The sequence below is a fragment of the Natrix helvetica genome, assembly GCF_964273705.1.
Source record: "Natrix helvetica genome assembly, chromosome: 7".
NCBI classification, from domain to species: Eukaryota; Metazoa; Chordata; class Lepidosauria; order Squamata; family Natricidae; genus Natrix; species Natrix helvetica.
Window position 1 is genome coordinate 48810443 of NC_138558.1, and position 23403 is coordinate 48833845.

At 36.7% G+C, this 23403-nt stretch overlaps 2 long non-coding RNA genes across 3 annotated transcripts in view; both read right to left on the bottom strand.

Annotated features, from left to right (window-relative positions):
* The window catches only part of LOC309395679, a 135554-nt gene that overhangs the window by 62996 nt on the left and 49155 nt on the right, over nt 1-23403 (bottom strand). The window lies entirely within an intron of this gene.
* Nucleotides 8965-12490, bottom strand: LOC309395680. The gene is made up of 3 exons (XR_014175970.1): nt 12254-12490; nt 10648-10733; nt 8965-9371 (listed from the first exon to the last, which is right to left on the bottom strand). It is a non-coding gene; the product is annotated as an uncharacterized lncRNA (long non-coding RNA).

Here is a 23403-nt window from a genome sequence, read left to right on the forward strand (position 1 = left end):
TGATTGGTTGGGTGGCCTGTAATATACATCTAAGGCAATGTCACTCCCCCCCCTTTTATATTGACCCATATACTTTCTAGATGGTTTTATCTTTGACAACGTGCTTTTCTGTAGATATAAATGTCAGAACTGATGCTGGAGTTTATTTGTCACTTTTGCCATTTGTTAACTTTTGCCATTTTCAGAGGGTAATGATTTAAGGTGGGAAAAAAATATCTTCTCCATTCTCTTGTGAATTCACTAGATGTGGGATTCACCATTTTAAAATAAAATAAATGTAAGCTGACTCAAATGAATAATCTGATAACTGGACAATTTGATATAAAGAAACACATGCTTCAGTATTATATTTCTGTGATTACCTATGTTTAATAAGGAGTCTATCTTAATGCAATCTGTCAAATATATTTCTAAGTGTTTATGGAATTTTAGTGTATAAGGAGGGCATAATATCCATCAGCTTCCAGTCCTCCCGCTTTAGGGTAATTACACTAGTCTACAAGGAGAAAGCCTCAGAAATGAAAGTAGCTTAATTTTACCAGAATTGGGTCACTAGTAAAGCAAAATTAAGTCCTGAGTATTAATTGGCTTCAGTTTCCAAGATACAGCTTCAGGTAAAAATTGTATCAAAATAATTCAAACTTATGAGGAGATGCTGAAAAATGTGATAAAGCAATAAGAATGGTGCAACACCAATAATGATAAAGTTATCTTTTTATTAATACCAATAACATAACTTTCCATTCATTTACTGGTCTTTCATGTAACATTGTCATGCTTTTTGCATGAAAAACTGACAAGCTCTAACTTCAGATTAAACAACAAGGTTCTATCTTTATTCAGTATCTAAACTGTGCTTTCTGGCTTTTCTCTTGTGAACTGCAGTAGAATCATCCCTGGGGAGATTCCAGCAGTACTTGGCAAGCATGGGTAGACTCCATTTCCCTTGGTATATTTTCTCCAAGCCCGAAATATCCTGGTGGAATCTCTCTCCATGCTCATCACTCACTGCCCCACAGTCCAAACAGAAATAGTCTCAATGCGAGTATAAGAAGTGAATTTTCAGTGACATGTTTGCCCCAAGTGCTTTATAGGACATAAATAAATTCTGCACATGTTTTCCATAGTTATCTGCCTTGTTCTTCTCAAAGTGAAGATAAATTTATATACCTCCATGTGATACCATTTTCATTGTTCTACTGTACTTTGTCTAGAAGTCACGAGCATCATGTTTATTAGACACTTCCCTCCCTTGTAAGCAAATATGCTTGCTTATGTATAAATCTTTATTGTAAAATATCTTGAAAACTTTAGCCAACCAGCACCTTTATCATCTGTTTACTAATCAAAATATGTAAAATTAACACATTTTATCACATAGGTCGATAATTTTCCAAAATTTGTAGACCAATTTTATTCTTAAATTTCATTGAATGTGTAAGTGAAGTCTACATCACACTGTTAACGTGGATGTTAATTATATTCTTATGCTTTGAATAGATGGTGGAATTCCTGAAAACAATGCAAGCTTTTCAATAAATCTAAAGTAATTTTTAAGTCACTTTTTTGACTAAAGTAAACCACATATATATGTCTAATATTGGTATGCTATGAAATTTGCTTTAGTGATTTAAGGTTAGGGTGTCATCACCATTAAATTTCACCCCCCCTTTTCTAGGACTTGACAAGATTCTTGGAGACTAAACATGATAGCTCATGTCATACCCTTATCATGTTTTTTTACAAGAATTCTCTTATTTTGCAACCTTAACAGATTGCAAACATTCTTTCACAGACAAATGTCTGGATTTCTCTTGAATATGAGACCACTGGGAATTGCTTGAATCAGAACTGAAGGACTGATCCTAAATAAAACCTTGTGTTATATTTAATGCTTTTCCTTTTATACTTCAATAGTAATACACACACCTACTCAAAAATAAATTTTGAACTGAGACATGTAATTTCCTGCAACAAAACTAGAAAAAAAACTTTAAAATGGCTAGATTATTGAAACATTTAAACATTTAAATGAAGTCAATTTAAGTTGTTAAACTTACATAATCACTGTCATTAAGTGGATTGATGTTTGAATTTTCAACGCTATCTTTAGTTTTAAGGTTAAAATAAGGGCTATAACCGATATAGATACCCACACAAAGTAATATGGCAACACAGATGTTTCTTCTAACTTAAACAAGTTTAAAGAATGAATAATATAAAATGCAAGTGCTTGGGTTTTGTTAAGTGTAAAAACTATATAGTTAAGACAGGAAAATTAATGTGGAATTTGATAACTATAGTGATGAGCTCAGTAATTAAAGAAGTTGCATATCTAGTTCAACTTACAAATAATAAAACAGGAAGCCAAGATTTGAGTTCTGTATAGGATGCTGAGAATTTAAGTGGTTAATTTTTCAGTGCAATTCTTCCTTGGATGGGTTTCAGGGTAAGAATGACTCTGAGCTACCTCTCAGAGTTTCCCTGTTTCATTCTAATCCATAAATGTTCCCTTAACACCAAAGGGATTTGTATCACAGAGACTGGGCTCAACAGTGCTTATCCTAGTACTTTATAATTTGACCATTCAAAGTTATTGGATAGCTTTATTGAGAATTTCTGGATAGATAAAAGACTGGGCAGGCTACTAAAAAAGGAGGCCTTCTGTTTATACAGACTATCATTTGGGAAATCATTTTTAAATGTTATTGGAGAATCTGTTTTTGCCACATTGTGTTCTCCAACCATGAACAAATCACAACAGAGTTTTTCAGTGATAATAAGGGGTGGAAGGTTGCTTCCAGTATCGATCAGCAACTAAGTATAGTTTGCACAGTCCTAATAACATTATTGTTTTTGTTGCCGGAATTGGGGATATTTTCATGAATGGTTCCATTACCTTTTAAAGGATGCATTTTGATATTTGTCTGATGCAGAGTTGTAGGATTATGGATCCAGTAAGTATGTATGGATGTGTGGTTGGGTGGGTATGTTCTATTTTCTTTTATTTTTCAATCTGTGGTTATAAACTCAATAGACTAAAAAAAAAAAAAACCGGAGAGGTAACCATAGGAATTTTTAAGCATAGATTGAAAAGTATTTTTTTTAAAAAAAAAAAATTCTGTTATGCCTGCAGCTGCCATGACTTGTCATATATCCAGTTTATATGCTTAACCCAAACAAATGAGCTGGGGCCAGTTTGTGCTAGCAGTGCTGATAACAAGAAGCTGGGAATAGGTGTTAGTTTAGATTCCCATAGGAAAGCTTGTGTCATAGGGAGAGTGCAGGCATGTCACAAAAAGCTTCAGTGGTATGCAATATATATATATATATATATATATATATATATATATATATATATATATATATATATATATATATATATATATATATATATATATATATATATATATATATATATATATATATATATATATATATATATATATATATATATATATATATATATATATATATATATATATATATATATATATATATATATATATATATATATATATATATATATATATATATATATATATATATATATATATATATACTACCAGAAGCCACAGTGCAATCAAGCAGGACCAGAGAAAAAAGTAATTGATTAAATTAAACAATTCATTTCCTGTTTCCCCCACCCATAAATCTAGATATTCCAATCATTTTTTTTCTCACACGCAATCACACAGAAATTGCTCTCATGCAAAGAAATATCAAAAACTCTCACACACACAAGCACACATTACCATTCTTTTTGTGATAGAAAAATGCAAAGTAAAAAAAAAACAAAGAGGAAAAATCAATTGTAGTAGAAAGGACAACCAATGGCAAAGAAGGAAAAAATGGAAGTTATCTTTTTCATTCTTGTCTTTTATGGTTTAGTAAAATATTTTGTAAAAAAATATCTGTGAAGGGATATTATAAACTGAATAATGAATTTGCTTAGTGTAATAATCCTAAGTAATGAGAACTAATGAGAAACAGGCAATCCCTCAAGTAAGTACATAAGTACAATGATCACATTGTATCCTGAAAGTGAGATATACCATGTTTATTTATCACATTGTATGGTGCCCAACTCCCAATGACACTGAGTAGCTTATAACAATTAAAACAACCTCCCAAAAATAATGATCACCATTTAAAATGATGGTGATGATGATTGATTGGTTGGTTGGTTGGTTGATTACATTTATATGCTGCTTGATTCCCAATGACTCTGTGCACTTTACAAATTGCTAAAAACATTTTAAAAACAAGTAAAAATGGGAAAAAATGGATGGGAACAAGGAAAAGAAAGAAAGAAGAAACACTAATCATTCTCACCAAAGGCCAGGAAGAAGAATTATATCTTTAGATATAATCCCAGACGACATACTCAGATCCAAAGGGGAATCTTATTCCAGAGGGCAGCCACTGCTACAGAGAAGGTGCATTTTCAAGATCTCAAAAGATGACAAAGCATTCCAATCCTGTTAGACTGAAAGTTGGGGCAAATACAATAATAAACAGGCAGTCCCTCAAGTAACTGGGGCCTATTCTATGTAGGACTTAATAGGTAATGATCAGCACCTTAAATTGTGCCTGGAAAAAAAACTGGCAACCACTGCACCTCAGAAAGCAAGGACATTTCATGGGCATATTAAGGAATGCACACTACTGCCTAGGCCACTCCATTCTGGACCAGTTTAAGTTTCTTGGTGGTCCTCAAGGTAGACCCATGTACAGTGTATTGCTGTAGTCAGCATTATATAGGAAATAATATTAATAATAATAAAAAATAAAGAGGCCAAAAAAAACAGATATTAACAAAAATAAAGGATCTTCATCCTCCCTTGCCTAAGGCCTTCTAAATAACCATAGGGCTATCCTCATGTCAGATGGTGATTTTCTGAAGTTTAATCTAATCACCTTAATGGAAATTAACTTAATTGAGATTGATTCTTGTTTCCTTAATGAAAGGGAGATAATCTGATCTTTATTACTCTTTGGAAATGGTCTATCATCCTAGTTAAGTGCTCTCATGCAATGATGGATCCCAGAAAAATAAATCTCATGGCATGAGCAGCTTTATTAAACAACAATGATGAAAAAGCAATGGAAATCAAGAGTTCCAACTTGTATAACTGGAAGTGCTGCCATTAAGGCAAAATGATTATAGAATGTTTATATGAGATTACAAATATAAAAATAACCAAAATGTAAACATTATAATAATAAATTCACAGCTGCGTCATAATTACAAATAAAAACCTTAAAAAGTAGTTATATACAAGTGGAAGTGGAATGTTCAGAGTTTATTATGTTTATTATTTGTATTACCTATTAAACAGAAAATGCTATCATTCTGTCTGCAGTGCACTTTTTACTTCCAATCAATTGTTTTAATATAGAGAGAATTCATTGCTTTCAGTGCAATACATTATTTTATTCCATAAATTTGGTGGGAACTCTTAAATAAGAAGACCTACTGAACATTTCCTCCCCATGTATGATCCACTGGACATCAGAGAAATAGCAGGAAGTTTCATGTATTCTCTTTCCAGAAATACATACGGCCCTCATCTTGTTACAATTCCATAAACACGGTAAACATATTACGTAATTAAATGTACTTTTCGGCCCACCTATCTTGGATTTTATTTCAGGTTTTATTGTTGCTTTTTGTAAAAAAAAATTGTTTTCTTAAATCGTTTTGATTTAACTGTTCATGATTATCAAATAGTATATTTTTCAATTGGGGGGAGTTATAAAAATAACCACAACCACAATTCATTCATTCATTCATTCATTCATTCGTTTGTTCGTTCTTTCGTTCATTTGTTTGTTTGTTTATATAGCTGCCCATCTTATAACCAATGTTGGATCGATCAAAATCACATGTCATTGAATATGCTGAAATATTATATGGAAACGAATTGGAGAAACATCACAGGACTAAGGAAAGAGAGATATGGACTTCCTGGGACTTCCTGGGAACATGGCTAACTGAACACACGCATAGGATCTCTGAAGGATTTGTCCCTGGAGTGTTGCTCTTTCGGCTTCTAACTGAAGGGATTGATATCCTATCAGTTTTTATGACCCACCTGGTTAGGGTGTGTTGGGACCTTTCAATATAGCTTTAAGCTGGCAGATTGCTTTTGGAGTTGAACTCCAAAGCAGTCTGCATGCCAAAAGGTGGGAGAGGAGGGGCTTAAGAAGTCATCATTTTTGGAAATTCACATTTCAAACTGACAGTAAATTATGCCTTCCTTATCTTAACCACCTTCAAAGATTATTATTCTATCTTAAGTCAATTAAAAAGAGGCCCTTTCCAACAACAGCCTTCTATACCTTTTTAAAAACCTGCACCATTTTAGGGATTTCTTTTTGTGTTAAAGAACAAGGAAGAAAGCTGCTAAGGCAAGCCAAATAAAGAAGTGGGCTGACAGGGGGGAAGAAAAAGCTGATGGAGAAAGATAAAGATTGAAAGCTGTGATGTAAGTTTATTATAGTTTAATTTACAGTAACTGGTAGCTTGATCTTCTCAGCTGTGGGTGGATAAAATCTTCTGATTCTGATTAAAAGAGGAAGCCAAGATGGTGGAGCAAAATATTAGAGATATATTTGAAAGGTCTCTAAATAAAATGCATCAATTTGCGGGTCAATTGTTCTCTGAGGATAAAAAATATCTTTCTGCTTCGGTTGGAATGGGCCTGGTGGTGTCCACATGGACGCGCGCAGTGCGTGCATGCATCTTAGCGCCTCTGCAAGTCTCCGCAATGCTGCAGCTGCTCAGCAGAGCATCACGCAGGCGCTGTATGGGCCGTGCGTATGCGCGGAAGCACCATAGACTTAAAAGACTGGTAAGGAGCTCAGGCGGGCAGGTGGGCCCTCTGGAGCACTGTACCGGAACGGTATCCAGTGCTCTGGGCAGGCTCCAGTACGCCTGTACTTGGGCGTACCACCTGCAACCCACCACTGGGTGAGTTCCACGGTAGACAGTTTAACGTTAAAGTTTTGGGGGTTTGAGGATGTAACAACAGAGTCAGGTAGTGTATTCCAGGCATTGTACACTCTGTTGCTAAAGTCATATCTTCTGCAGTCGAGTTTGGAGTGTTTACTTTGAGTTTGTATCTATTGCTTGCCCATGTATAATGGATTCCTAACTGGAATTTTTCTCTACTTGATATGTGCAACTGAAAGAACCCAAAATTTGCAAATGTATTTTTTTTACATATACTGTATATAATGCTTAAGTAATTTTTAAAGTAGGCAAAAGCTATTGAAAATTTGAGAGTACTTGTATTAAGAGAAAGTAAAACAATGATGTAACAGTTTAAAGAAAAACTGTGTGTTAAAAAGGATATTTATAAAATAAAAAATATTCTATAAGGGTAGTTGTTAGGGAGGGAGGGAGCTAACTGCATTTTTGAAATTTAAAGTTTGTATGTTAAAGTTAAAGAATAAGATGTATTAAAAAGTTTTAATTTTTAAAAAGGTACCTTTTTTGTTTTTAAAAAGTTTAGTACTTTGAAGGAAAAAAGGATGGTGAACAGGGAAAAAAAGGTTTCCTTCCCATTTTTTTTCCTTTTTTTAGGCCAAAGAATTTGAAAGAATACAATAATTTTTAAAAATAAAAATGGTGACAGATCATAAGGATTACTAGGTGCAAATAGAAACACGTTATTTCCATAGCAAGGAAGATAAAGCAGGAATTGTTAAATTGATTACTTTATTTAAGGAGGAAAATATGTTCTTATTTGTATAGCACTTCTGGAATTTGTGCTTGTGAAGAAAAAAAATGAAACTTTGATTTTGGTTTTGTTGATTAGAAAGATTTGGTATTATAGAAATTGCTAGTTGTATACTAATGTGCAGAAGCAAAAAGTTGGAGTGTATCTTGTATTGAGCTAGGAAGGGTTGGAAGTCCATTTCTTTCTTTTTTCCCTTCCCCCTTAAATTTCACGCCCCCTTTTTCCAGTCCCCTTTCCTGTCCTTAATTTCCTATTTTCTTTTCTTTTTTGTGTATTTTATATTTTATATAATAAAATAAAAACGTTCAAGTAAATAAAAACAGATATGAATCTAATAAACATCCTATTATAAATGTCCCTTGAAAATAAAATATGGGGCCACCATAAAATATTGGAAAACTATGTTGTAGTATCAAAAGCAAAAAAAGGAAAGAACAGCAACAGTTTCACAAAAATGGCGTATGAAGCACCAACAATTTAAATTCAAAGCAAAGAAACAGACCTAATTTAAACCTTAATTTGAACAACAGTTCACCAAATTTTGATATGAGGAAGGTCTTTTACTGATGAAAGTTGTTAAGGAAATAACTAGGCAACTCTCTTTTGGGACCAATATCCATTACCATGGATGTCACGAAAGAGAAAGCTCCAATTCTGTTATTCATAAACTGGTAGATTTGATTATAGGACTGAAATCTTGGCATTGCTTCCAAACAGATCTCAAGCAATTAAGAATAATGATGGGAAAGGCTTTTTGTCAAAAGTGAGCAAGGAGCTTTTTCATACTTGTAGGTGGAAATTGTTTGAAATTAAAGTAGAAAATGAAAAAATAGGTGGTGCAATCAAACAAACCTGACATATATCATACAGGAGTTGGCAGGAGTTCCTATGTCAACATATTACGGTAGTCTATGGCAGTTACCCATGTTTGCTAAGTAGATCTATTAAGAAAAATAGGAATCTAGGAAATCAATTTTAGCCTTTCAAATGTCCCTGCCAAATGAATCTGTAATTTGGTGCAACATGCAAAAGGACAAATATATGGAGGCTGTAGGTTTCCATACTGGGAAATCCATGTATGAAATGTGTTTAATGGATTTTCCTGTAAAACAACATGGGTTTTTTTTTCCTTAGATTTGTGATAATTTGTAAAACAATGTAAAATATGCAAAGAAATATCCCCAATAACTCGTCTAATAAAGTTTTCAACCTGTTTAATAGCTCTGGTTTCAAGCATTAATGCTATATGACATATATTATTGGAAGGGAACACAGTTATATGGAATTCTAATAAAGACAAAGTCAGTTTACTTCATAAAGAACTGACAATTTTCAGAGCTGCATATATTACATTCACTTATTGATGGCAGTTTTCCAGAAGTCCATTAGTTTTTTGGGGAAAATACTGCATTTTTGCAATTTTGTAGCTTCGTGATGTGGCGTTGCAGAACATATCAGAGTTCAGTGAGTTAAGGAAAATTATAACCATAGATAGACTCTTCAGTCTGCTATTTACTTCCGAGAAGACCCAGTTCTTGTGTGATTTGTGTTTTTTTTTCCTTTTTCTTTTTTCATGTCAGTTCATTGATTGTTGCCCATCACTAAATTCAAAACTGCACACATCTGGGGAAATATAATATACTGTAGGTCAGTCTATTGGTTGAATAATACTTGTTTAATTTAACAGGAGAAATAATTGTAGACAATATGGTCTGTTTTTGGCTCAAGTATAGCCTTTATTGTCATTGTACATCATGTATACAATGAATTTGGTTAATAATAATGTAACCTTGAAAGACTGAATGTTTTATCAAGGGCTTGCTGTTGGTGCTTTTACCTTTCCTGGAGTGCCGAGATAGATTTGAACTATTTATTTATTTATTAATTTATGTATTTCTATTTCCAAGAAGACTCTGGGTGACCCTAAACAGGGCCCCGGGGTAGCATTGTCTGGATGCAATAAGAGCAGAGAAGTTTTGGCTCTCTTACCATTATGAAATAAACTTTAATACCAGCTTAATTTGTGTTTTCTTGAGTTCATTCATTCTTTTCCTCCAATGGCGCTTCTGGCATCTCTTGATCCTTTTTAAACCATGAACCATGGAGAAATAACAGGACTCATGGGCCAGGAGAGGTTGCACAACCACAATTCTCTCTAAGGCTCCAGGCAGCCACCAGAGTTTCTGCAGGACAGGTAGTATATTGGCGGGTATTTCCCTAGTTCTCTTTTGAAACCCAATTGGATCCATCAGTCACTAGGGCTGGACCAATCAAAGGGGTCCAACCTTCGTGTGGAGGGGGGTAGCACAAAGGAAACTCAAAGTCACCAGGGCATGATCTGACCATGACAGGAGAGCTAAAGAAAGCTTCTTAGATCACATTGTCATTTATCTGACAAGAAAACCAAGTCCTGGATGAGGTCACTGTCCCAAATAATATTAATTATAACATCAATAACTATGCTGATAGAACATATAGTAGTATACATCAGAATCATAGTACTAAAGGATATCATGGAGCTGGATGCATTAGTATTTTTAAATTAAACATGATTTCTGGTAAATTGTAAGTAAAGCCATGCCTAAATTTTAAACATTGACTTAAGAAATGTTTTATTTCTCTACTTCACACATAGGTTTTCCTAAGACTTCTCTATTCAAAGGAGAACAGAAGGGACAGACACTGCTTCTGATCTATTTCCAATCCATACTATATAATATATATACTGTATATTATATGTATAAATAGGTATTATATATAATATCAGGAACCAAATGTATACGATCAGATTTTTCACTCAACCATGACAAATATTGAAGCAGGAGTTATGGGATGGCGCAATGGTTAGAATGCAGTATTGCAGGCTAATTCTGCCAACTGCTAACGGTTCAATTCTCACCAGCTCAAGGTTGACTCAGCCTGCCATCCTTCCAAGGTCAATAAAATGAGGATCCAGATTGTTGGGGACAATATGTTGACTCTAAACTGTTTAGAGAGGAATGTAAAACACTACGGAGTGATATATAACTCTAAGTGCTATTGCTATGTTTTCTTTTCCTATATTACAACCCATTAAATTCTTACATGAAAATCATTCAAAACTATTTTGTTAAAGAAGCAAACAAATGAAGTTCATACATATACAGTATATAAGGAAAAATCTAGGAAAAAAATGTTTTTTCAGCAGTACACTGATTCAGAATTTTGAGAAAGAGATGGGATATCAGTTTTAAAATGTTCCCTACAGTAGATCATTACAAAAACCCACAAGGACATACACAAACTCAAAACATTAGAAGCTGTAAGATAGTGAAAGATCCATCATCATTTGAGTATTTCTAAAATTAGGCAGATGCAAATGTAGAACTTCATAATGCTTCATGTAAACGTGAATGACTGATATCATTCCTGGATTAACCATTAAGTGAAATAAGTTTGTGCTTAGGACAACAAGGGGTAATGGGGGAGGATTTTTCCCATTAGCTATCAAGCTGTTAACTCTTTCAATACTTTTATTTCCAGTACTTATTGAATCTTAATGTCTTGTCAGTTAAGCAATGAAAGGGTCAAGGAACCATTGTTCAGTTGTGTTCGGGGCATCTATCACAGATATATTACCACTATTTCTGTGCTGAGCTGCTTCCATGGTAAAAGAATTAGCCAATGAGATCACCATTGCCCAGGGAACAGCCAGTTAGCAGCTCTTTTCATGTCCCCGTTAATGAGCCCACCAAGTGGTACCTATTTATCTACTCACATTTGCAAGCTTTCAAACTGGGCAAAAGCTGGCGCTCACCCTGACACCCAGCAGCATGTGGGCTTGCAAATTGTCAACCATAGCGTCCTAACCTTGTGAAACATCGTGCTCCTCTTATGGTGGATATAATAACTACTGAGGGCAACCAATGTAACTATGTATAACTAACCCTCACAGAACTACAATCAGTTTTGAGTGAAGCAAATAATGTAACCCAATACCCAGTGGTGGGATTCAGTTCATGCCACTTCGGGAGAACCAATTGTTGACTTTCTGAACAGTTTGGTGAACTGGAAGAAATCATTAGGGCAGAGAACCGGTTGTTAAATTATTTGAATTCCACCACTGCCAATACCCATTCTTTAGCATGACCTTTTTGCAAAATAAAGCACAATATGAGAAGTATCAAACCTACCTGAGATGTCCATTGCAATTAAACAACAATATCAGCAAATGAGCAAAAATCGAAAGACTTGGAAACAAACTATCATAAGAACTGTTTGTACCTTTCTGGCCTAGTATTGCTTCATCTTTCTCAACATTTCACTGTTTCTAAATCAACAACAGGAGAATCATGACTGATTAGCCTAGAAAAATAACTCAGTTCCAGGTTGCCATGGAACAGTTGAATTACAACGCTTGTATCTGGGAGAAAGCTCAAGTCATACTATTTTAAACAGCCATATCATTTTCATGTTCAGAAAAAGATTAAGGTAAAAATATTTTTCAGATCCTTAATAAATATTACCTCTGGTCATCTGCTATAATGATGATTAATATCCATATTCTTCTTTGTGTAAACTCAGTAAATATCCTTGGTATTTTGCATCAAATGAAGAATTTATTTTAAAATTCCAATTCCTATAATGGAAAAATTCCCTTTTGGGTTTAGGGTTAAAAAAAAAAAAAGCATAATACAATGGAATAAATGAAGCAGTTTGAAGAAGAATATTCGAACTATTAACAATATAGAAGAATACACAACATTAATTTAATAAATAATAACAACTGATTTTAATAAATAGTATGAGTTTATAAAAATGGCAATGAAAACCCCCAAATTAGGGTTGTTTTTTCATATTTGTATTAAATATTATTATTATTATTATTATTATTATTATTATTATTATTATTATTATTATTTAAAGCTGTAAGTTATACAAATAATTATGTATTTTTATACAACCATACACATACTCCATTTATTAGTCTACACAGTGAAGCCTGTGCCTTTATGAATTTTGAATTATCTCTTTCAGTAATGAACTTTTATAAAACCAGAGTAATAATTCTAATCACTAGCAAACTTCATTTGATCAGACATTTTATTTCCCAGTATTCACTGTTTCCCTTTTTACAGCAAATGTATGGTAATGTATACAATATACATATTTTTTGCAATATCTTGGAAGGAAGAGAAGGAACTGACCTGATTTGACTATGATCTATTATTAGCAGTAGAAGGTTTGTTTGCTGGAGCTGCGGGTAATCTAAAACTTCTTTTTTATATAATCTGTCTTGCTTCACCTACAATTTTATATATTTTTTCTTTTGTGATTTATGCCGGTCTAAGACCAATTTGAATGAGTGCTTAGCTTTATTTAAATGGTTAGCTGCTTTTCAATAAAATGTACAACCTTCTGTGCTCTAATAAATGCAACTAAAGAAACATTTTTGCTCTAGGAATAAGCCTCAATTTGACCAAATTATCCTGGTTATTGTATGCAAAAGAAAACCTAATATGTTTAAACAATTTTATTAGAATCTAATTCTATTACTGTAACGTTAGACTCTGCTGAAGGACAGTTCCTTTTGAGTAGGGTCTTTCACATATTCCATTATCTAAATGTAAAGCAACCCACAATAATAAGTAACATTGTGGGACACCCATTCATCTATAAATCTAAAGGATTTGTTTTTCGATACTGGAATATTCTGTAACTGCAAGGTGAAATATTAAAAATACAAACCTGGAAATATTACATGTACAGCTTAAAAGTAAACATAGCATTGCAGTCTAAAAAATTTGGTTTCATACAGGACGTTGGATACTTGAACCCTGGGCCCTATCTAACAAAATGAAAATTCAATGTAGAAAAAAGTAAGGTTTTACACCTAGACAAGAAAAATCAAATGCACAGGTACAGATTAGATAAACTTGGCTCAACAGCAGTAACTGTGAGAGGGATCTTGGAATCCAAGTGGACAATCGCAATCCGAGTGGACAAACAGATTAGATAAACTTGGCTCAACAGCAGTAACTGTGAGAGGGATCTTGGAAACCAAGTGGACAATCGCAATCCGAGTGGACAAACAGATTAGATAAACTTGGCTCAACAGCAGTAACTGTGAGAGGGATCTTGGAATCCGAGCCAACAGTATGCCACAGCTGCCAAAAAAGCCAATGCAATCCTAGGCTACATTAACAAAGGGATAGAATCAAGATCATGAAAAGTGATACTACTCTTTATAGAATCATCCTTGATAAGATCACACTTGGAATACAGCATCCAGTTTTGGACTAGAATATTAAAAACTTGGAAACTCTGGAAAGTGCAAAGAAGAGCAACAAAGATGATTGGGGTGCTGAAGGCTAAAGCTTATGAAGAACAGTTTCATGAATCTGGTATGTTCAGTGAAAAGAAAAAAACCAGGGATGAAATGATAGCAATTTCCCAATATTTGAGGGGCTGCCACAAAGACGAGTGAGCTTGCAAGATTTTTAGGAGGCAAAGCAACAATAGAGCACTGTAAGTAACATATTGGCCCTGACAATCCTGCTAAACCAAAACTTCAAGCTTGGTTATGGGTTTCTGGGGATAAACCTAGTAGTATTCTTTTATTAGGAATTGGTATTTCCAGGTTTACTGCTGATTCTTCTCTATTACATAGATTCAGTCAGCTTTGTCTCCTCTTTGTCTCATTCATATCCTTTGTGATCCCAATATTTTAAACAATAAAAGCAACTACCGTTTCCATGAAAAATGGGAGACGAGCACAGGAGACAGGGAGCACCCTGCACAGCGCAGGTGAGTTGATTTCCTGTCCAAGCAGCAGGCGGAGGCAGAGGCGGGGGTTGAGGCATACAATCTGGACACATTGCATGGGCCAGAGGACAGCTGAATGTTGGTGGCCAGAGCAGTGGCTGAGCACAGGAGGCTTGTTTTTGCACAGCAGTATTGGCAGCAGATAGAGGCAGAGGCATGGGGGAGTGAGAGCAGGTGATCTAGATGTGCTGCATGGGCCATGGGATAGTCGAGAGTCTGTGAACTGGAGTTGGCAGGCAGTCACAGGAGGCTCATCTTCACATCTCTCAGCTTCCCTGCAGCCTTTGCATGTCAGGATCACCTGGCGCTTTCCACCTGACGCCTCTCCCTCCATCTGCTACTTGGACAAGGAATCAACTAATTTGCTCTGAATGGGCTGTGCAGCCCCAGAGTGTGCTGACCAAGGGACCAGCGAGCTGCTGCTGCCGCCAGATACCATCAGTCCCCTCGCTCTTGTCGCATCTTGTGCATGCACCGGGGGGGGGGGGACACAGGGCTCCCAGCTGGGCTGATCATCCTAAAATCATGTTTCCCTGAAAATAAGTCCTAGTGCTTATTTTGGAGTCCTCAAAAATATACATCTGGTCTTATTTTCAAGGAAACACTATATACCATTTTTTCTGGAAATAGTTGAAAGTACTAGAGACAATAGTACAAAGATAGATACATAAAAGCAACTAAATGTAACGGTTGTACTTATATGTATAATGCAAATACAAGTTATCAATGTAAGTTTTATCTAATTTGTCTTCCAGACTTTTTTTTGAGAGTATCAACAAGCATAGAGAGAAGGATGACCTAATCCATGAGTATACTCTTGGGTTTTCAAAAGGCCTTTGACAGACTCTTCCAAAAGCTGTTTATTCAAATACCATGGGGTTAAAAATATTCTCATGGATTGGCAGATGGTTAAAAATGGGAATTAGAACAATTTTTCACACAGGCAATTTTCACACAGTTGAGATGTGCAAAGAACATAACTTTGTGCAAATCATCAAGGCCTTTCAGCTTTTTTTTTTAATAAATGGTATGGATTTTATAAATGGGAAGCTTACTGGTGATAAGCAGTCATTTGACAAACCATTCTGAATAGTAAAATCATGAAGTAAAGAACTCAAAATTAACTTCAAAATGGAATTAATAATATAACACAAAGTTATGTCTGTTGCCCCCCCCCCCAAAAAAAATCCATTTTTATCTATACATTAATGAGATCTGCATAAGGACTGACTGATTGTGTTGAGTCCGGTAATCGGAGTGAGATATTCAATGAAAATATCAAACGAGTTTGGACCTACTATATGACATTTCATGCTCATAATCATTAGGAAGATACTTTAAAGTACAAGTTTGATATAATATTATAATATACATACATGGTGGCACAGACACTTGGAACACTGTGTACAATTCCTATGGAGCTAAAAAGATACAAGAAACTTCAACAAATAGGACTGAAACTGTGCTCCTACCAAGAGAAACTACAGCAACTACAACTTTTTAACAGTGCAAGGAAGACAAGGGGGAGATTATAGAAGAAATAAAATCATGCATAACATAGGAAATTTGTTTATCTCCCTCTTTCACACTGTTGGGATTTTTGGAATTTTCTGCCAGCAGATAGGGTAATAGAAGCCATTTGGCATATTTATAGACTAAAATCTATCAAGGATTACTATCAATGGCTGCTAATATTGATGGCTATTTATAACCTCCTAAATCCTAAATGTACAGAGTACTGTACATTAATTGGTGGGAAATGTACTTCCTGCCCAAACAAGCATATAAATATCCAGATGTATTCAGATAGTCACTGTGTGACATAGAATTCCAGAGTAAATACGCCTATTGCCTCTTCGGCAGAATTGCTTTTATATTTGTATGTCACCTGTTTATAGGCATGTTTTTTCACATTTACATCTCCCCCCTCCCTGTGCGCGTGAGGAGTCAACTTATTCAAGAAAAAATAAGAAGAGTGTGTATCCAGAGCTCCAGTGTTCATATGTAAAGGATTTTTCCTAGCAGAAAACACTAGTACAAAGATTCTTGTAAGTATATAATAGCATCTTTAAGGGGTCATTAAACTGCATATTTTTATGATGTACTTTTATAATATTTCAGACTGATGTAATATGTTATTGCCACCATTAATTTGATAGCCAGTATTATAGACCATTTCAAGTCATCGGTTTCGAGTTTAATGGTGCTTTGCTCAAGGCAGCAACATGGGATGTGTACTGTGTATTAAACTCCAGGGTTTGCATGAATCCATGGCCTAAGCATCTCTTTCTGTTTACTTTCTGGGTGTGGAGGTCATGATCATAAAGAAGGTTATTTTTACTTTATTCTTAGCAAGCTACTAATGTTGATTTCACAATTTGTATTAACACAAGCATTCACAATGTGAAAATTGAAAATATTTTTTTTATAAACAGCATTTCTTTTATTTAATTTAACTCTACATCTATTTTTAAACGTTGGATATACAGCCGAAAAGGAAACAAAAAGAATCAAAGGGAGATGAACAGTTAACTGTGTGGCTTTGCCTCTTGGCATGCACTAGCAGTCAAAAGTGCATATTTATCACTATGTATAAAAGCATGTACTTTAGTTTGAAAGATGGTAGAGGGGAAGGTTTCTGCCAAGAAAACATTGATATATGTAGCAATCCAATGGCACAGATCCCAAGGTCAAGCCACCAGATGTGGGCTGTATGATGAAATGAAGAACTCTGAACAACAATGTCCAACATAAAGGCTACATACTCGGCAAAGGAGAAATATGAGCTTTTAAAACATAAAGACAAAGGATAATTTTAAGAATATAAATTTTCAGAGAAATACTTGTTCTCAGGTGGTCTGAAAAGAACACTCAGGACAAAAATCCATCTCTGTCACTGAAGAATGCCAGAAACACATAGTTTTGGGTTCGGAGGCCTTGAGATTTTCTTTTTTTCTGCCCACAAAAATCAATTTAACCAAATCTCTAGTAACCAATTTCACAATTTGTTAAAATGACAAAAAAAGAAGAAAGTCCTTGCTAAACATCCGCTTCCTTTAATATTCCACAAATGCAATAAAAAGCTGGGGAAATGATGTTGCATGTGGACTGTGAGTTTTCTATCTGGAAGTAGTTATTAATTTAAATGGATTTTTTGCATGCTGGCCTTCAAAACCATCAAAACCTACTATGTGTGATAAACCACCAAACTGAAGTAGCTTTAGAATATTAGCAGAAATTAAGAAAAATTACTAAATTATCAACAAATTTACATTGCTAACTGGTGTGGTAGCTGATGCAGTCCAACTGCATCTGGTTGAAACAAGCTCTTTTCACCTAAGCATAAAAGAAACTGTTCAAACAGTAGAGGAACAGAACAGCTGCTAATCCCAAAATGATTTTGGAAAACATAAAGAGAATGAAGATGAACTTGTATGTAACTTGGATTGATTAAAAAAGGGCACTTACTCCCTGCCATGTGATTGGATAATGAAATGCTTAGACACAAAAGAAGTCAGTAGAAACACCATAAGCTTTGTCCAAAGATCAATGAACAATGAAGACACATTTGCTGATCAATGGTGATAGACTGGGATGGGTCAGTTTCAAGAAAGGGATCTTTAAAGGAGATCCAGTTCTGTTTGTCATTGTATCGATTCCTGTGTCAACAATGCTGAATAATTCAATCCATGCTTATCCAATGTCAAAAACATCTGCCAAGCTATCTCCTCTTATTTACATGGACAATCTGAAGCTGTATGGGAAAACATCATTTGAAATATAATCTACCCAATGCTATCTACAGGTGAAATTCAAAAAAATTAGAATATCATGCAAAAGTTCATTTATTTCAGTAATGCAACTTAAAAGGTGAAACTAATATATGAGACAGACTCATTACATGCAAAGCAAGATAGTTCAAGCCGTGATTTGTCATAAATTGTGATGATATGTCTTACACCTCATGAAAACCCAAAATCCACAATCTCAGAAAATTAGAATATTGTGAAAAGGTGCAATATTCTAGGCTCAAAGTGTCCCACTCTAATCAGCTAATTAAGCCATAGCACCTGCAAAGGGTTCCTGAGCCTTTAAATGGTCTCTCAGTCTGGTTCAGTAGGAATCACAATCATGGGAAAGACTGTTGACCTGACAGTTGTGCAGAAAACCATCATTGACACCCTCCATAAGGAGGGAAAGCCTCAAAAGATAATTGCAAAAGAAGTTGGATGTTCCCAAAGTGCTGTATCAAAGCACATTAATGGAAAGTTATGTGGAAGGAAAAAGTGTGGAAGAAAAACGTGCACAAGCAGTAGGGATGACAGCAGCTTGGAGAGGATTGTCAGGAAAAGGCTATTCAAAAGTGTTGGGGACTTTCACAAGGAGTGGACTGAGGCTGGAGTCAGTGCATCAAGAGCCGCGACACACAGACGGATATTGGACATGGGCTTCAAATGTCATATTCCTCTTGTCAAACCGCTCCTGAACAACAAACAACGTCAGAAGTGTCTTACCTGGGCTAAAGAAAAACAGATCCGGTCTGTTGCTCTGTGGTCCAAAGTCCTCTTTTCTGATGAGATCAACTTTTGCATCTCATTTGGAAACCAAGGACCCAGAGTATGGAGGAAGAATAGAGAGGCACACACTGCAAGATGCTTGAAATCCAGTGTGAAGTTTCCACAGTCTGTGTTGATTTGGGGAGCCATGTCATCTGCTGGTGTTGGTCTACTATGCTTCATTAAGTCCAGGGTCAACGAAGCTGTCTACCAGGGGATTCTGGAGCACTTCATGCTTCCTTACACAGACAAGCTTTATGGGGATGCTGACTTCATTTTCCAGCAGGACTTGGCACCTGCCCACACTGCCAAAAGTACCAAAACCTGGTTCAATGACCGTGGGATTACTGTGATTGATTGGCCAGAAAACCTGCCTGGCCTGAACCCATAGAGAATCTACGGGGCATCGCCAAGAGAAATATGAGAGACATGAGACCGAACAATGCAGAAGAACTGAAGGCTGCTATTGAAGCATCCTGGACTTCCATAACACCTCAGCAGTGCCACAGGCTGATAGCTTCCATGCCACGCCGCCTTGAGGCAGTAATTGCTGCAAAAGGGGCCCAAACCAAGTACTGAGTACATATGCATGCTTATACTTTTCAGAGGTCCGATATTGTTCTATGTACAATCCTTTTTTTATTGATTGCATTTAATATTCTAATTTTCTGAGATTGTGGATTTGGGGTTTTCATGAGCTGTAAGCCATAATCATCACAATTATGACAAATCATGTCTTGAATTATCTTGCTTTGCATGTAATGAGTCTATCTCATATATTAGTTTCACCTTTTAAGTTGCATTACTGAAATAAATGAACTTTTGTATGATATTCTAATTTTTTTGAGTTTCACCTGTATATATACAGCCAAGAAATTTAAATGGAGTTTGGAATGAACAAATGTGCCATCTACAGAGGAAAAATGGTAAAAACTGAATGAATCAAGAAACAAATAACATCACAAGTCTGAATGAAGAAGATCACTACAAATACCTGGGCATCTTTAAATCTGACAACATTAAGCACACTGAAACCAAGAAGTAGGTTTGTGCTAAACACATTGTGAGAGTGAAGAAGATATTAAAGTCATAATACAGTAGAGACAATATTATCAATGCAATTAGCATGTGGACAATTCCAGTCATTAGATAAACAGTTAAACTAAAGCAGAAGTAAAAGACCTGAATAGAAATATCAGAAAAATAATGACAATAAACCATGCCCTTCATCTACAATGTTGACAAATTCTATTTACCAGAATTTGTCATAGCTGGGCATGGAACACAATTCAAGAAGAAAATAGACCATTGGATGGATATGTGAAGGACAGTGAATAAGATGCACTTAAGCGAGTATAACATGAAAGATTACTGAATACTGTACAGACCAAATTGACCAAATATCCTATAACAAAGATCAAATGAAGAACAGAAAAGAGCAAGTAGTATTACAAGGTCAGGAGACACACACACACACAGACACACACACACTGCAAAAACCTAGCAGACAAAGCAAATAAACACAATATGGCAGTGGCTAAAAGCAAGAAAGTTGAAGAAAGAGACAGAAAGGCTAATTCCGGCTGCAATAACAGTAATACTTAGACTTATATACCGCTCTACAGTGCTTTACAGCACACTAAGTCAGCCTATTGCCCCAAACAATCTGGGTCCTCATTTTATCAACCTCAGAAGGATGGAAGGCTGAGTTAACTTTGAACCGGTCAGGATTGAACTCTTGGCTGTGGGCACAGTTAGCCTGCAGTACGGCATTCTAATGACTGTACCACCAAAGTTCCTCACAAGTCCAAGCTTTAAGAAAAAATGCACAGAAAGCCAGAATTGAGAAAGAACAACAGATGCTGTCTCTGTGAAGAAGATGGATGACTTACTGAAAGAAGATTGCATATATTGATCTATATCCGGGATGTCGAACCTATGGCACCCGTGCCACAGGTGGCACGCAGAGCCATTTGTCAGGGCATGTGAGGCATTGTGCATGCTGGCCAGCTGAGTTCAGCCTTTTTAAAAGCCATTTTTTCGCTCTCTCCAGGCTCCAGAGGCTTTATAGTAGCCCGGGGAGAGCAAAAAGAGCTTCCCTCCCACCCCAGAGTCCCTCTGGAGGCTTCAGGAGCTTTCCGGCCCTATGGGCAAACCAGAACTTCAGGAACGGACTTCTGGTTTGCTCGTAGGGTCGGTGTAAGCTTTCTGGAGGCTTTAGGGACCTTGGACTAAAAACGACCCTAAGAGAAAACCGGAAGTCACTTCCCGTTTTGACTTCCGGTTTGCTCATAGGGTCATTTTTAGTCCTCCAGAGTCTTCAGGGAAGCCTCCTGAAGGTCCCTGAAGCCTCCGGAGGGCCTCCGGGGGGCGGGAGAGGCTGTTTTCGCCCTACCCAGGCTCCTATAAAGCTTCTGGAGCCTGGGGAGGGCGAAAAAAGCGTGCAAAAAATGGGGGGTGCCTCTCATGGGGGTCACACATTGCATTATGTGTGCAGCACATCCATGCACGACCCCACTGCGCTCCCCCTCCTTATGGCACACGATCCAAAAAAGGTTTGCTGCCGCTGATCTATATATATAAACACAAAAACATTCATGTAGGAATCATGAAATCTCCAGAACCCTAAAGCCTACAAACTTGAACTTTGGCACATTTGTTCCTCTTGGCTTCTAGGTGCTCAGTAACAAAGGAATTTTTAAAATGACTATCAGAGCATTAGTATTTTGTACATTATTATTAACATGCTCTGATGCTAAGGAGTTAGACATTCTACTCCCCCTCCCAACCTGAAAACCTGCATGTGGACATGGCCAGTGCGTACTCACCTGGCCTTCTGGCTGGGAGTTTGGAGAATAGCCTGAGGGAAAGAAGGGGATAAGATAGGTGGGCTTCTGTGGGCAAGCCTGAGGGAGAGAAGTGGAGAGGAGAGGTGTCTGTGGGGCAAGCCTGATGAAGAAAAGGAAAGGAGGCTTCTATGGGCAAGCCTGAGGGAGAGAAGTGGAGAAGAGAGGAGAGGTGTCTGTGGGGCAAGCCTGAGGAAGAAAAGGAAAGGAGGCTTCTGTGGGCAAGCCTGAGGGAGAGAAGTGGAGAGGAGAGGTGTCTGTGGGGCAAGCCTGAGGAAGAAAAGGAAAGGAGGCTTCTATGGGCAAGCCTGAGGGAGAGAAGTGGAGAGGAGAGGTGTCTGTGGGGCAAGCCTGAGGAAGAAAAGGAAAGGAGGCTTCTGTGGGCAAGCCTGAGGGAGAGAAGTGGAGAGGAGAGGTGTCTGTAGGGCAAGCCTGAGGAAGAAAAGGAAAGGAGGCTTCTGTGGGCAAGCCTGAGGGAGGGAAGTGGAGAGGAGAGGTGTCTGTGGGGCAAGCCTGAGGAAGAAAAGGAAAGGAGGCTTCTATGGGCAAGCCTGAGGGAGAGAAGTGGAGAGGAGAGGTGTCTGTGGGGCAAGCCTGAGGAAGAAAAGGAAAGGAGGCTTCTGTGGGCAAGCCTGAGGGAGAGAAGTGGAGAGGAGAGGTGTCTGTGGGGCAAGCCTGAGGAAGAAAAGGAAAGGAGGCTTCTGTGGGCAAGCCTGAGGGAGAGAAGTGGAGAGGAGAGGAGAGGTGTCTGTGGGGCAAGCCTGAGGAAGAAAAGGAAAGGAGGCTTCTGTGGGCCAAGCCTGAGGGAGAGAAAGGAATAGGATAGATGGGGCTCCTGTGGGCCAAGCCTGAGGGAAAGAAGGGGAAAGGAGAGGTTGGTGGTAACTACTCATTAATTTTCCAGCTATAAGTGTTGATTTATCAAGCCCAATTACATAGTTTCGTGGTGGAGCATGGGTATTCAGCTAGTTACAAATAAAATCAGAACAACATGGAAACAATGATGCATTTGAATATCTGCAAGAAATACTATTTGGCTTCAAGTAAGAACTGGTGGGACAACAAAATAGACAAAGAAATTAAAAATGAAGAAGCTAAAGTGCTCTGGGACTTTAGAATTCAAACAGGCAAACATCTGCTACATAATGCTCCAGATTTAACAATTATTGCTAAGGAAGACAAAAAAGTCTGTATAGTGGATGTGGCAATACCTGTAAAATAGCAGAAAAAAGAACTGGAGAAAAATTGCAAAATCTAAAACTTGCAAATAGAAATAAAACAACTGTGGCAAAAGATAGTACCAACAGTGATAAGTGGCTTGGATGCAATCCAAAATATCTGGAGCACCACTTGAACATCATCAGGATTAACAAAATCACAAGCAGTCAATTGCAAAATGCAAGTTGAATTGGAATAACTTACATCCTGGGATGATACTAGTAATACCAT